This window comes from Lissotriton helveticus, chromosome 7, assembly GCF_964261635.1.
Source record: "Lissotriton helveticus chromosome 7, aLisHel1.1, whole genome shotgun sequence".
NCBI classification, from domain to species: domain Eukaryota; kingdom Metazoa; phylum Chordata; class Amphibia; order Caudata; family Salamandridae; genus Lissotriton; species Lissotriton helveticus.
The window spans coordinates 935,621,461-935,634,199 of NC_136068.1; positions in this window are offsets into that span (position 1 = coordinate 935,621,461).

Here is a 12,739-nt window from a genome sequence, read left to right on the forward strand (position 1 = left end):
TGGCAATCACATCTTTTTATCTAGGTCCTGATGTAGGTGCTAGTGTTGTGTAGAGAGTGGTAGCAAATGAGGCATAGGATTGATGTAATGTAATGTGTATACTTGTAAAGCGCACTGTTGCCAGCCGGCGTCCTGGCGCTGTATACCGCTGGGGAACCAGTCCTGGCTTGCCCTGTGGGATGGCCCCTGCTGGGAATCCCCAAGGTGGAGCCAGGCATCCCCGGCGTTGTGGGGGCAGTTGTGGAGATTAGGCAAGCTAATGCCCAGAGTTGCAGAGTGGGACCCCTGGTTAGAGTAGGCACTGACGTGAGAATTATCGAGTCCGCTGACCCTGGTCCATGACCCTGCCGCGTCGGGAATCAAACCCTGGTCCCGGGCCGACTTCTGCTTTTGGGTCTGCCGCCTCTAACCAGTGAGCCATTGAGAGATGTACCCCAGGCTGAACATGAAAACTGAGAAAACATGAAAACTGAGATTCTAATTTTTAGTAGGGTGTGGATTTTCACAATATCCATAGTACTGATTATCAAGCCTTAGAAAATCTGTTTTTTATTGCTGTGCATTCGTTTGAAAATATTCAAGTTCTATTGCACTAACAGTGGACTTTTCCATCTGCAGAATATACTGAATGACCAGAGATGGCAGTGCTGCGGAAGAGAATTTGTCTGCATTGCTGAGACCAAAAAAAAAAACAAGAAGCCATTTCTCAGCACTCTGCCTTCCTTCATCAATTTAAATGGTAAGTCAAACTCGAGCTAGTGGGGTCTTGGCATGATTATCTTTGTCAAGACTCTACCAAAATGGATGACGTTACGGTGATCATCATATTTTATCAGACTTTGTCTCCGAAGCTGAGAAAGCCTGCGTTTGATACCTGTGCTAACAATGTGTCATCAGAGGACATTACTGTCTTTAAGGCTGGAAAGAGTTTCCTTAATTTGGAGCCATGGCCTTACTTTCTCAAGAAGTGAAGCTCATTTGACCTGTTTCCCTGCACTCTGTGTGTGGGTCTCTGATACTCCAGATGGATAGCTGTTTAGGATACTCGGCGGTCTTGCAACTCCATCCAATTTTCAAAAGGAGCCCAATGCTTTCCCAGTATACTGCCTAGCTGCCTTGCAGTCCTAATTACATATAGTTACCTAGTGCATAATTGCTGATGTCTCCTCCTCCTGTGTTTCCTCGTCACCGAGGGCGATTGGTCACATGCTGTCCTGACATCATAAAGCTAGAGCAGGATGTCATCTGACATGAGGGACAATCAGTTGCCTAGCAAGCACTAAGATACATTTATCATGGTATTGAACTGGGTTGCAGGGTAAACAGGGCGCCCAGCTGAAGACCTAGATGGTGAGATGAATGAAACTGGCGCATTATTTGAGACTTGTGCATCTGTTTGAAGGTGCAGTTAATCACAATGTTCTCGACTTCTCTATAGCTTAACTGATAAGGATGTACTAAGATGAAGATGTTAAGATGTTGTTTATAGTTTTTATTATTCCCACTAACAGTAGCGTAAACCTTCCTCCCTCAACTTATCAGATCACTCAATTGCTATTGGCGTATCATAACCTATAAGAATTGCACTGAGAAGGGGATGCCATCACTTGGCTGGCAATCACATCTTTTTATCTAGGTCCTGATGTAGGTGCTAGTGTTGTGTAGAGAGTGGTAGAAATGAGGCATAGGATTGATGTAATGCAATGTGTATATTTGTAAAGCGCACTGTTGCCAGCCAGCGTCCTAGCGCTGTATACCGCTGGGGAACCAGTCCTGGCTTTCCCTGTGGGATGGTCCCTGCTGGGAATCCCCAAGGTGGAGCCAGGCATCCCCGGCGTTGAGGGGGCCGTTGTGGAGATTAGGCAAGCTAATGCCCAGAGTTGCAGAGTGGGACCCCTGGTTAGAGTAGGCACTGACGTGAGAATTATCGAGTCCGCTGACCCTGGTCCATGACCCTGCCGTGTCGGGAATCAAACCCTGGTCCCGGGCCGACTTCTGCTTTTGGGTCTGCTGCCTCTAACCAGTGAGCCATTGAGAGATGTACCCCAGGCTGAACATGAAAACTGAGAAAACATGAAAACTGAGATTCTAATTTTTAGTAGGGTGTGGATTTTCACAATATCCATAGTACTGATTATCAAGCCTTAGAAAATCTGTTTTTTATTGCTGTGCATTCGTTTGAAAATATTCAAGTTCTAATGCACTAACAGTGGACTTTTCCATCTGCAGAATATACTGAATGACCAGAGATGGCAGTGCTGCGGAAGAGAATTTGTCTGCATTGCTGAGACCAAAAAAAAAAACAAGAAGCCATTTCTCAGCACTCTGCCTTCCTTCATCAATTTAAATGGTAAGTCAAACTCGAGTTAGTGGGGTCTTGGCATGATTATCTTTGTCAAGACTCTACCAAAATGGATGACGTTACGGTGATCATCATATTTTATCAGACTTTGTCTCCGAAGCTGAGAAAGCCTGCGTTCGATACCTGTGCTAACAATGTGTCATCAGAGGACATTACTGTCTTTAAGGCTGGAAAGAGTTTCCTTAATTTGGAGCCATGGCCTTACTTTCTCAAGGAGTGAAGCTCATTTGACCTGTTTCTCTGCACTCTGTGTGTGGGTCTCTGATACTCCAGATGGATAGCTGTTTAGGATACTCGGCGGTCTTGCAACTCCATCCAATTTTCAAAAGGAGCCCAATGCTTTCCCAGTATACTGCCTAGCTGCCTTGCAGTCCTAATTACATATAGTTACCTAGTGCATAATTGCTGATTTCTCCTCCTCCTGTGTTTCCTCGTCACCGAGGGCGATTGGTCACGTGCTGTCCTGACATCATAAAGCTAGAGCAGGATGTCATCTGACATGAGGGACAATCAGTTGCCTAGCAAGCACTAAGATACATTTATCATGGTATTGAACTGGGTTGCAGGGTAAACAGGGCGCCCAGCTGAAGACCTAGATGGTGAGATGAATGAAACAGGCGCATTATTTGAGACTTGTGCATCTGTTTGAAGGTGCAGTTAATCACAATGTTCTCGACTTCTCTATAGCTTAACTGATAAGGATGTACTAAGATGAAGATGTTAAGATGTTGTTTATAGTTTTTATTATTCCCACTAACAGTAGCGTAAACCTTCCTCCCTCAACTTATCAGATCACTCAATTGCTATTGGCGTATCATAACCTATAAGAATTGCACTGAGAAGGGGATGCCGTCACTTGGCTGGCAATCACATCTTTTTATCTAGGTCCTGATGTAGGTGCTAGTGTTGTGTAGAGAGTGGTAGCAAATGAGGCATAGGATTGATGTAATGTAATGTGTATACTTGTAAAGCGCACTGTTGCCAGCCGGCGTCCTGGCGCTGTATACCGCTGGGGAACCAGTCCTGGCTTGCCCTGTGGGATGGCCCCTGCTGGGAATCCCCAAGGTGGAGCCAGGCATCCCCGGCGTTGAGGGGGCCGTTGTGGAGATTAGGCAAGCTAATGCCCAGAGTTGCAGAGTGGGACCCCTGGTTAGAGTAGGCACCCACGTGAGAATTATCGAGTCCGCTGACCCTGGTCCATGACCCTGCCGCGTCGGGAATCGAACCCTGGTCCCGGGCCGACTTCTGCTTTTGGGTCTGCTGCCTCTAACCAGTGAGCCATTGAGAGATGTACCCCAGGCTGAACATGAAAACTGAGAAAACATGAAAACTGAGATTCTAATTTTTAGTAGGGTGTGGATTTTCACAATATCCATACTACTGATTATCAAGCCTTAGAAAATCTGTTTTTTATTGCTGTGCATTCATTTGAAAATATTCAAGTTCTAATGAACTAACAGTGGACTTTTCCATCTGCAGAATATACTGAATGACCAGAGATGGCAGTGCTGCGGAAGAGAATTTGTCTGCATTGCTGAGACCAAAAAAAAAAACAAGAAGCCATTTCTCAGCACTCTGCCTTCCTTCATCAATTTAAATGGTAAGTCAAACTCGAGTTAGTGGGGTCTTGGCATGATTATCTTTGTCAAGACTCTACCAAAATGGATGACGTTACGGTGATCATCATATTTTATCAGACTTTGTCTCCGAAGCTGAGAAAGCCTGCGTTAGATACCTGTGCTAACAATGTGTCATCAGAGGACATTACTGTCTTTAAGGCTGGAAAGAGTTTCCTTAATTTGGAGCCATGGCCTTACTTTCTCAAGGAGTAAAGCTCATTTTACCTGTTTCCCTGCACTCTGTGTGTCGGTCTCTGATACTCCAGATGGATAGCTGTTTAGGATACTCGGCGGTCTTGCAACTCCATCCAATTTTCAAAAGGAGCCCAATGCTTTCCCAGTATACTGCCTAGCTGCCTTGCAGTCCTAATTACATATAGTTACCTAGTGCATAATTGCTGATGTCTCCTCCTCCTGTGTTTCCTCGTCACCGAGGGCGATTGGTCACGTGCTGTCCTGACATCATAAAGCTAGAGCAGGATGTCATCTGACATGAGGGACAATCAGTTGCCTAGCAAGCACTAAGATACATTTATCATGGTATTGAACTGGGTTGCAGGGTAAACAGGGCGCCCAGCTGAAGACCTAGATGATGAGATGAATGAAACTGGCGCATTATTTGAGACTTGTGCATCTGTTTGAAGGTGCAGTTAATCACAATGTTCTCGACTTCTTTATAGCTTAACTGATAAGGATGTACTAAGATGAAGATGTTAAGATGTTGTTTATAGTTTTTATTATTCCCACTAACAGTAGCGTAAACCTTCCTCCCTCAACTTATCAGATCACTCAATTGCTATTGGCGTATCATAACCTATAAGAATTGCACTGAGAAGGGGATGCCATCACTTGGCTGGCAATCACATCTTTTTATCTAGGTCCTGATGTAGGTGCTAGTGTTGTGTAGAGAGTGGTAGAAATGAGGCATAGGATTGATGTAATGCAATGTGTATATTTGTAAAGCGCACTGTTGCCAGCCAGCGTCCTGGCGCTGTATACCGCTGGGGAACCAGTCCTGGCTTTCCCTGTGGGATGGTCCCTGCTGGGAATCCCCAAGGTGGAGCCAGGCATCCCCGGCGTTGAGGGGGCTGTTGTGGAGATTAGGCAAGCTAATGCCCAGAGTTGCAGAGTGGGACCCCTGGTTAGAGTAGGCACTGATGTGAGAATTATCGAGTCCGCTGACCCTGGTCCATGACCCTGCCGTGTCGGGAATCAAACCCTGGTCCCGGGCCGACTTCTGCTTTTGGGTCTGCTGCCTCTAACCAGTGAGCCATTGAGAGATGTACCCCAGGCAGAACATGAAAACTGAGAAAACATGAAAACTGAGATTCTAATTTTTAGTAGGGTGTGGATTTTCACAATATCCATAGTACTGATTATCAAGCCTTAGAAAATCTGTTTTTTATTGCTGTGCATTCGTTTGAGAATATTCAAGTTCTAATGCACTAACAGTGGACTTTTCCATCTGCAGAATATACTGAATGACCAGAGATGGCAGTGCTGCGGAAGAGAATTTGTCTGCATTGCTGAGACCAAAAAAAAAAACAAGAAGCCATTTCTCAGCACTCTGCCTTCCTTCATCAATTTAAATGGTAAGTCAAACTCGAGTTAGTGGGGTCTTGGCATGATTATCTTTGTCAAGACTCTACCAAAATGGATGACGTTACGGTGATCATATTTTATCAGACTTTGTCTCCGCAGCTGAGAAAGCCTGCGTTAGATACCTGTGCTAACAATGTGTCATCAGATTACATTACTGTCTTTAAGGCTGGAAAGAGTTTCCTTAATTTGGAGCCATGGCCTTACTTTCTCAAGGAGTGAAGCTCATTTGACCTGTTTCTCTGCACTCTGTGTGTGGGTCTCTGATACTCCAGATGGATAGCTGTTTAGGATACTCGGCGGTCTTGCAACTCCATCCAATTTTCAAAAGGAGCCCAATGCTTTCCCAGTATACTGCCTAGCTGCCTTGCAGTCCTAATTACATATAGTTACCTAGTGCATAATTGCTGATGTCTCCTCCTCCTGTGTTTCCTCGTCACCGAGGGCGATTGGTCACGTGCTGTCCTGACATCATAAAGCTAGAGCAGGATGTCATCTGACATGAGGGACAATCAGTTGCCTAGCAAGCACTAAGATACATTTATCATGGTATTGAACTGGGTTGCAGGGTAAACAGGGCGCCCAGCTGAAGACCTAGATGGTGAGATGAATGAAACAGGCGCATTATTTGAGACTTGTGCATCTGTTTGAAGGTGCAGTTAATCACAATGTTCTCGACTTCTCTATAGCTTAACTGATAAGGATGTACTAAGATGAAGATGTTAAGATGTTGTTTATAGTTTTTATTATTCCCACTAACAGTAGCGTAAACCTTCCTCCCTCAACTTATCAGATCACTCAATTGCTATTGGCGTATCATAACCTATAAGAATTGCACTGAGAAGGGGATGCCGTCACTTGGCTGGCAATCACATCTTTTTATCTAGGTCCTGATGTAGGTGCTAGTGTTGTGTAGAGAGTGGTAGCAAATGAGGCATAGGGTTGATGTAATGTAATGTGTATACTTGTAAAGCGCACTGTTGCCAGCCGGCGTCCTGGCGCTGTATACCGCTGGGGAACCAGTCCTGGCTTGCCCTGTGGGATGGCCCCTGCTGGGAATCCCCAAGGTGGAGCCAGGCATCCCCGGCGTTGAGGGGGCCGTTGTGGAGATTAGGCAAGCTAATGCCCAGAGTTGCAGAGTGGGACCCCTGGTTAGAGTAGGCACTGACGTGAGAATTATCGAGTCCGCTGACCCTGGTCCATGACCCTGCCGCGTCGGGAATCAAACCCTGGTCCCGGGCCGACTTCTGCTTTTGGGTCTGCCGCCTCTAACCAGTGAGCCATTGAGAGATGTACCCCAGGCTGAACATGAAAACTGAGAAAACATGAAAACTGAGATTCTAATTTTTAGTAGGGTGTGGATTTTCACAATATCCATAGTACTGATTATCAAGCCTTAGAAAATCTGTTTTTTATTGCTGTGCATTCGTTTGAAAATATTCAAGTTCTAATGCACTAACAGTGGACTTTTCCATCTGCAGAATATACTGAATGACCAGAGATGGCAGTGCTGCGGAAGAGAATTTGTCTGCATTGCTGAGACCAAAAAAAAAAACAAGAAGCCATTTCTCAGCACTCTGCCTTCCTTCATCAATTTAAATGGTAAGTCAAACTCGAGCTAGTGGGGTCTTGGCATGATTATCTTTGTCAAGACTCTACCAAAATGGATGACGTTACGGTGATCATCATATTTTATCAGACTTTGTCTCCGAAGCTGAGAAAGCCTGCGTTAGATACCTGTGCTAACAATGTGTCATCAGAGGACATTACTGTCTTTAAGGCTGGAAAGAGTTTCCTTAATTTGGAGCCATGGCCTTACTTTCTCAAGGAGTGAAGCTCATTTGACCTGTTTCTCTGCACTCTGTGTGTGGGTCTCTGATACTCCAGATGGATAGCTGTTTAGGATACTCGGCGGTCTTGCAACTCCATCCAATTTTCAAAAGGAGCCCAATGCTTTCCCAGTATACTGCCTAGCTGCCTTGCAGTCCTAATTACATATAGTTACCTAGTGCATAATTGCTGATGTCTCCTCCTCCTGTGTTTCCTCGTCACCCAGGGCGATTGGTCACGTGCTGTCCTGACATAAAGCTAGAGCAGGATGTCATCTGACATGAGGGACAATCAGTTGCCTAGCAAGCACTAAGATACATTTATCATGGTATTGAACTGGGTTGCAGGGTAAACAGGGCGCCCAGCTGAAGACCTAGATGGTGAGATGAATGAAACTGGCGCATTATTTGAGACTTGTGCATCTGTTTGAAGGTGCAGTTAATCACAATGTTCTCGACTTCTCTATAGCTTAACTGATAAGGATGTACTAAGATGAAGATGTTAAGATGTTGTTTATAGTTTTTATTATTCCCACTAACAGTAGCGTAAACCTTCCTCCCTCAACTTGTCAGATCACTCAATTGCTATTGGCGTATCATAACCTATAAGAATTGCACTGAGAAGGGGATGCCATCACTTGGCTGGCAATCACATCTTTTTATCTATGTCCTGATGTAGGTGCTAGTGTTGTGTAGAGAGTGGTAGAAATGAGGCATAGGATTGATGTAATGCAATGTGTATATTTGTAAAGCGCACTGTTGCCAGCCAGCGTCCTAGCGCTGTATACCGCTGGGGAACCAGTCCTGGCTTTCCCTGTGGGATGGTCCCTGCTGGGAATCCCCAAGGTGGAGCCAGGCATCCCCGGCGTTGAGGGGGCCGTTGTGGAGATTAGGCAAGCTAATGCCCAGAGTTGCAGAGTGGGACCCCTGGTTAGAGTAGGCACTGACGTGAGAATTATCGAGTCCGCTGACCCTGGTCCATGACCCTGCCGTGTCGGGAATCAAACCCTGGTCCCGGGCCGACTTCTGCTTTTGGGTCTGCTGCCTCTAACCAGTGAGCCATTGAGAGATGTACCCCAGGCTGAACATGAAAACTGAGAAAACATGAAAACTGAGATTCTAATTTTTAGTAGGGTGTGGATTTTCACAATATCCATAGTACTGATTATCAAGCCTTAGAAAATCTGTTTTTTATTGCTGTGCATTCGTTTGAAAATATTCAAGTTCTAATGCACTAACAGTGGACTTTTCCATCTGCAGAATATACTGAATGACCAGAGATGGCAGTGCTGCGGAAGAGAATTTGTCTGCATTGCTGAGACCAAAAAAAAAAACAAGAAGCCATTTCTCAGCACTCTGCCTTCCTTCATCAATTTAAATGGTAAGTCAAACTCGAGTTAGTGGGGTCTTGGCATGATTATCTTTGTCAAGACTCTACCAAAATGGATGACGTTACGGTGATCATCATATTTTATCAGACTTTGTCTCCGAAGCTGAGAAAGCCTGCGTTCGATACCTGTGCTAACAATGTGTCATCAGAGGACATTACTGTCTTTAAGGCTGGAAAGAGTTTCCTTAATTTGGAGCGATGGCCTTACTTTCTCAAGGAGTGAAGCTCATTTGACCTGTTTCTCTGCACTCTGTGTGTGGGTCTCTGATACTCCAGATGGATAGCTGTTTAGGATACTCGGCGGTCTTGCAACTCCATCCAATTTTCAAAAGGAGCCCAATGCTTTCCCAGTATACTGCCTAGCTGCCTTGCAGTCCTAATTACATATAGTTACCTAGTGCATAATTGCTGATTTCTCCTCCTCCTGTGTTTCCTCGTCACCGAGGGCGATTGGTCACGTGCTGTCCTGACATCATAAAGCTAGAGCAGGATGTCATCTGACATGAGGGACAATCAGTTGCCTAGCAAGCACTAAGATACATTTATCATGGTATTGAACTGGGTTGCAGGGTAAACAGGGCGCCCAGCTGAAGACCTAGATGGTGAGATGAATGAAACAGGCGCATTATTTGAGACTTGTGCATCTGTTTGAAGGTGCAGTTAATCACAATGTTCTCGACTTCTCTATAGCTTAACTGATAAGGATGTACTAAGATGAAGATGTTAAGATGTTGTTTATAGTTTTTATTATTCCCACTAACAGTAGCGTAAACCTTCCTCCCTCAACTTATCAGATCACTCAATTGCTATTGGCGTATCATAACCTATAAGAATTGCACTGAGAAGGGGATGCCGTCACTTGGCTGGCAATCACATCTTTTTATCTAGGTCCTGATGTAGGTGCTAGTGTTGTGTAGAGAGTGGTAGCAAATGAGGCATAGGATTGATGTAATGTAATGTGTATACTTGTAAAGCGCACTGTTGCCAGCCGGCGTCCTGGCGCTGTATACCGCTGGGGAACCAGTCCTGGCTTGCCCTGTGGGATGGCCCCTGCTGGGAATCCCCAAGGTGGAGCCAGGCATCCCCGGCGTTGAGGGGGCCGTTGTGGAGATTAGGCAAGCTAATGCCCAGAGTTGCAGAGTGGGACCCCTGGTTAGAGTAGGCACCCACGTGAGAATTATCGAGTCCGCTGACCCTGGTCCATGACCCTGCCGCGTCGGGAATCGAACCCTGGTCCCGGGCCGACTTCTGCTTTTGGGTCTGCTGCCTCTAACCAGTGAGCCATTGAGAGATGTACCCCAGGCTGAACATGAAAACTGAGAAAACATGAAAACTGAGATTCTAATTTTTAGTAGGGTGTGGATTTTCACAATATCCATAGTACTGATTATCAAGCCTTAGAAAATCTGTTTTTATTGCTGTGCATTCGTTTGAAAATATTCAAGTTCTAATGCACTAACAGTGGACTTTTCCATCTGCAGAATATACTGAATGACCAGAGATGGCAGTGCTGCGGAAGAGAATTTGTCTGCATTGCTGAGACCAAAAAAAAAAAACAAGAAGCCATTTCTCAGCACTCTGCCTTCCTTCATCAATTTAAATGGTAAGCCAAACTCGAGTTAGTGGGGTCTTGGCATGATTATCTTTGTCAAGACTCTACCAAAATGGATGACGTTACGGTGATCATCATATTTTATCAGACTTTGTCTCCGAAGCTGAGAAAGCCTGCGTTAGATACCTGTGCTAACAATGTGTCATCAGAGGACATTACTGTCTTTAAGGCTGGAAAGAGTTTCCTTAATTTGGAGCCATGGCCTTACTTTCTCAAGAAGTGAAGCTCATTTGACCTGTTTCCCTGCACTCTGTGTGTGGGTCTCTGATACTCCAGATGGATAGCTGTTTAGGATACTCGGCGGTCTTGCAACTCCATCCAATTTTCAAAAGGAGCCCAATGCTTTCCCAGTATACTGCCTAGCTGCCTTGCAGTCCTAATTACATATAGTTACCTAGTGCATAATTGCTGATGTCTCCTCCTCCTGTGTTTCCTCGTCACCGAGGGCGATTGGTCACGTGCTGTCCTGACATCATAAAGCTAGAGCATGATGTCATCTGACATGAGGGACAATCAGTTGCCTAGCAAGCACTAAGATACATTTATCATGGTATTGAACTGGGTTGCAGGGTAAACAGGGCGCCCAGCTGAAGACCTAGATGGTGAGATGAATGAAACTGTCGCATTATTTGAGACTTGTGCATCTGTTTGAAGGTGCAGTTAATCACAATGTTCTCGACTTCTCTATAGCTTAACTGATAAGGATGTACTAAGATGAAGATGTTAAGATGTTGTTTATAGTTTTTATTATTCCCACTAACAGTAGCGTAAACCTTCCTCCCTCAACTTATCAGATCACTCAATTGCTATTGGCGTATCATAACCTATAAGAATTGCACTGAGAAGGGGATGCCATCACTTGGCTGGCAATCACATCTTTTTATCTAGGTCCTGATGTAGGTGCTAGTGTTGTGTAGAGAGTGGTAGCAAATGAGGCATAGGATTGATGTAATATAATGTGTATACTTGTAAAGCGCACTGTTGCCAGCCGGCGTCCTGGCGCTGTATACCGCTGGGGAACCAGTCCTGGCTTTCCCTGTGGGATGGTCACTGCTGGGAATCCCCAAGGTGGAGCCAGGCATCCCCGGCGTTGAGGGGGCCGTTGTGGAGATTAGGCAAGCTAATGCCCAGAGTTGCAGAGTGGGACCCCTGGTTAGAGTAGGCACTGACGTGAGAATTATCGAGTCAGCTGACCCTGGTCCATGACCCTGCCGCGTCGGGAATCAAACCCTGGTCCCGGGCCGACTTCTGCTTTTGGGTCTGCCGCCTCTAACCAGTGAGCCATTGAGAGATGTACCCCAGGCTGAACATGAAAACTGAGAAAACATGAAAACTGAGATTCTAATTTTTAGTAGGGTGTGGATTTTCACAATATCCATACTACTGATTATCAAGCCTTAGAAAATCTGTTTTTTATTGCTGTGCATTCATTTGAAAATATTCAAGTTCTAATGAACTAACAGTGGACTTTTCCATCTGCAGAATATACTGAATGACCAGAGATGGCAGTGCTGCGGAAGAGAATTTGTCTGCATTGCTGAGACCAAAAAAAAAAACAAGAAGCCATTTCTCAGCACTCTGCCTTCCTTCATCAATTTAAATGGTAAGTCAAACTCGAGTTAGTGGGGTCTTGGCATGATTATCTTTGTCAAGACTCTACCAAAATGGATGACGTTACGGTGATCATCATATTTTATCAGACTTTGTCTCCGAAGCTGAGAAAGCCTGCGTTAGATACCTGTGCTAACAATGTGTCATCAGAGGACATTACTGTCTTTAAGGCTGGAAAGAGTTTCCTTAATTTGGAGCCATGGCCTTACTTTCTCAAGGAGTAAAGCTCATTTTACCTGTTTCCCTGCACTCTGTGTGTCGGTCTCTGATACTCCAGATGGATAGCTGTTTAGGATACTCGGCGGTCTTGCAACTCCATCCAATTTTCAAAAGGAGCCCAATGCTTTCCCAGTATACTGCCTAGCTGCCTTGCAGTCCTAATTACATATAGTTACCTAGTGCATAATTGCTGATGTCTCCTCCTCCTGTGTTTCCTCGTCACCGAGGGCGATTGGTCACGTGCTGTCCTGACATCATAAAGCTAGAGCAGGATGTCATCTGACATGAGGGACAATCAGTTGCCTAGCAAGCACTAAGATACATTTATCATGGTATTGAACTGGGTTGCAGGGTAAACAGGGCGCCCAGCTGAAGACCTAGATGATGAGATGAATGAAACTGGCGCATTATTTGAGACTTGTGCATCTGTTTGAAGGTGCAGTTAATCACAATGTTCTCGACTTCTTTATAGCTTAACTGATAAGGATGTACTAAGAT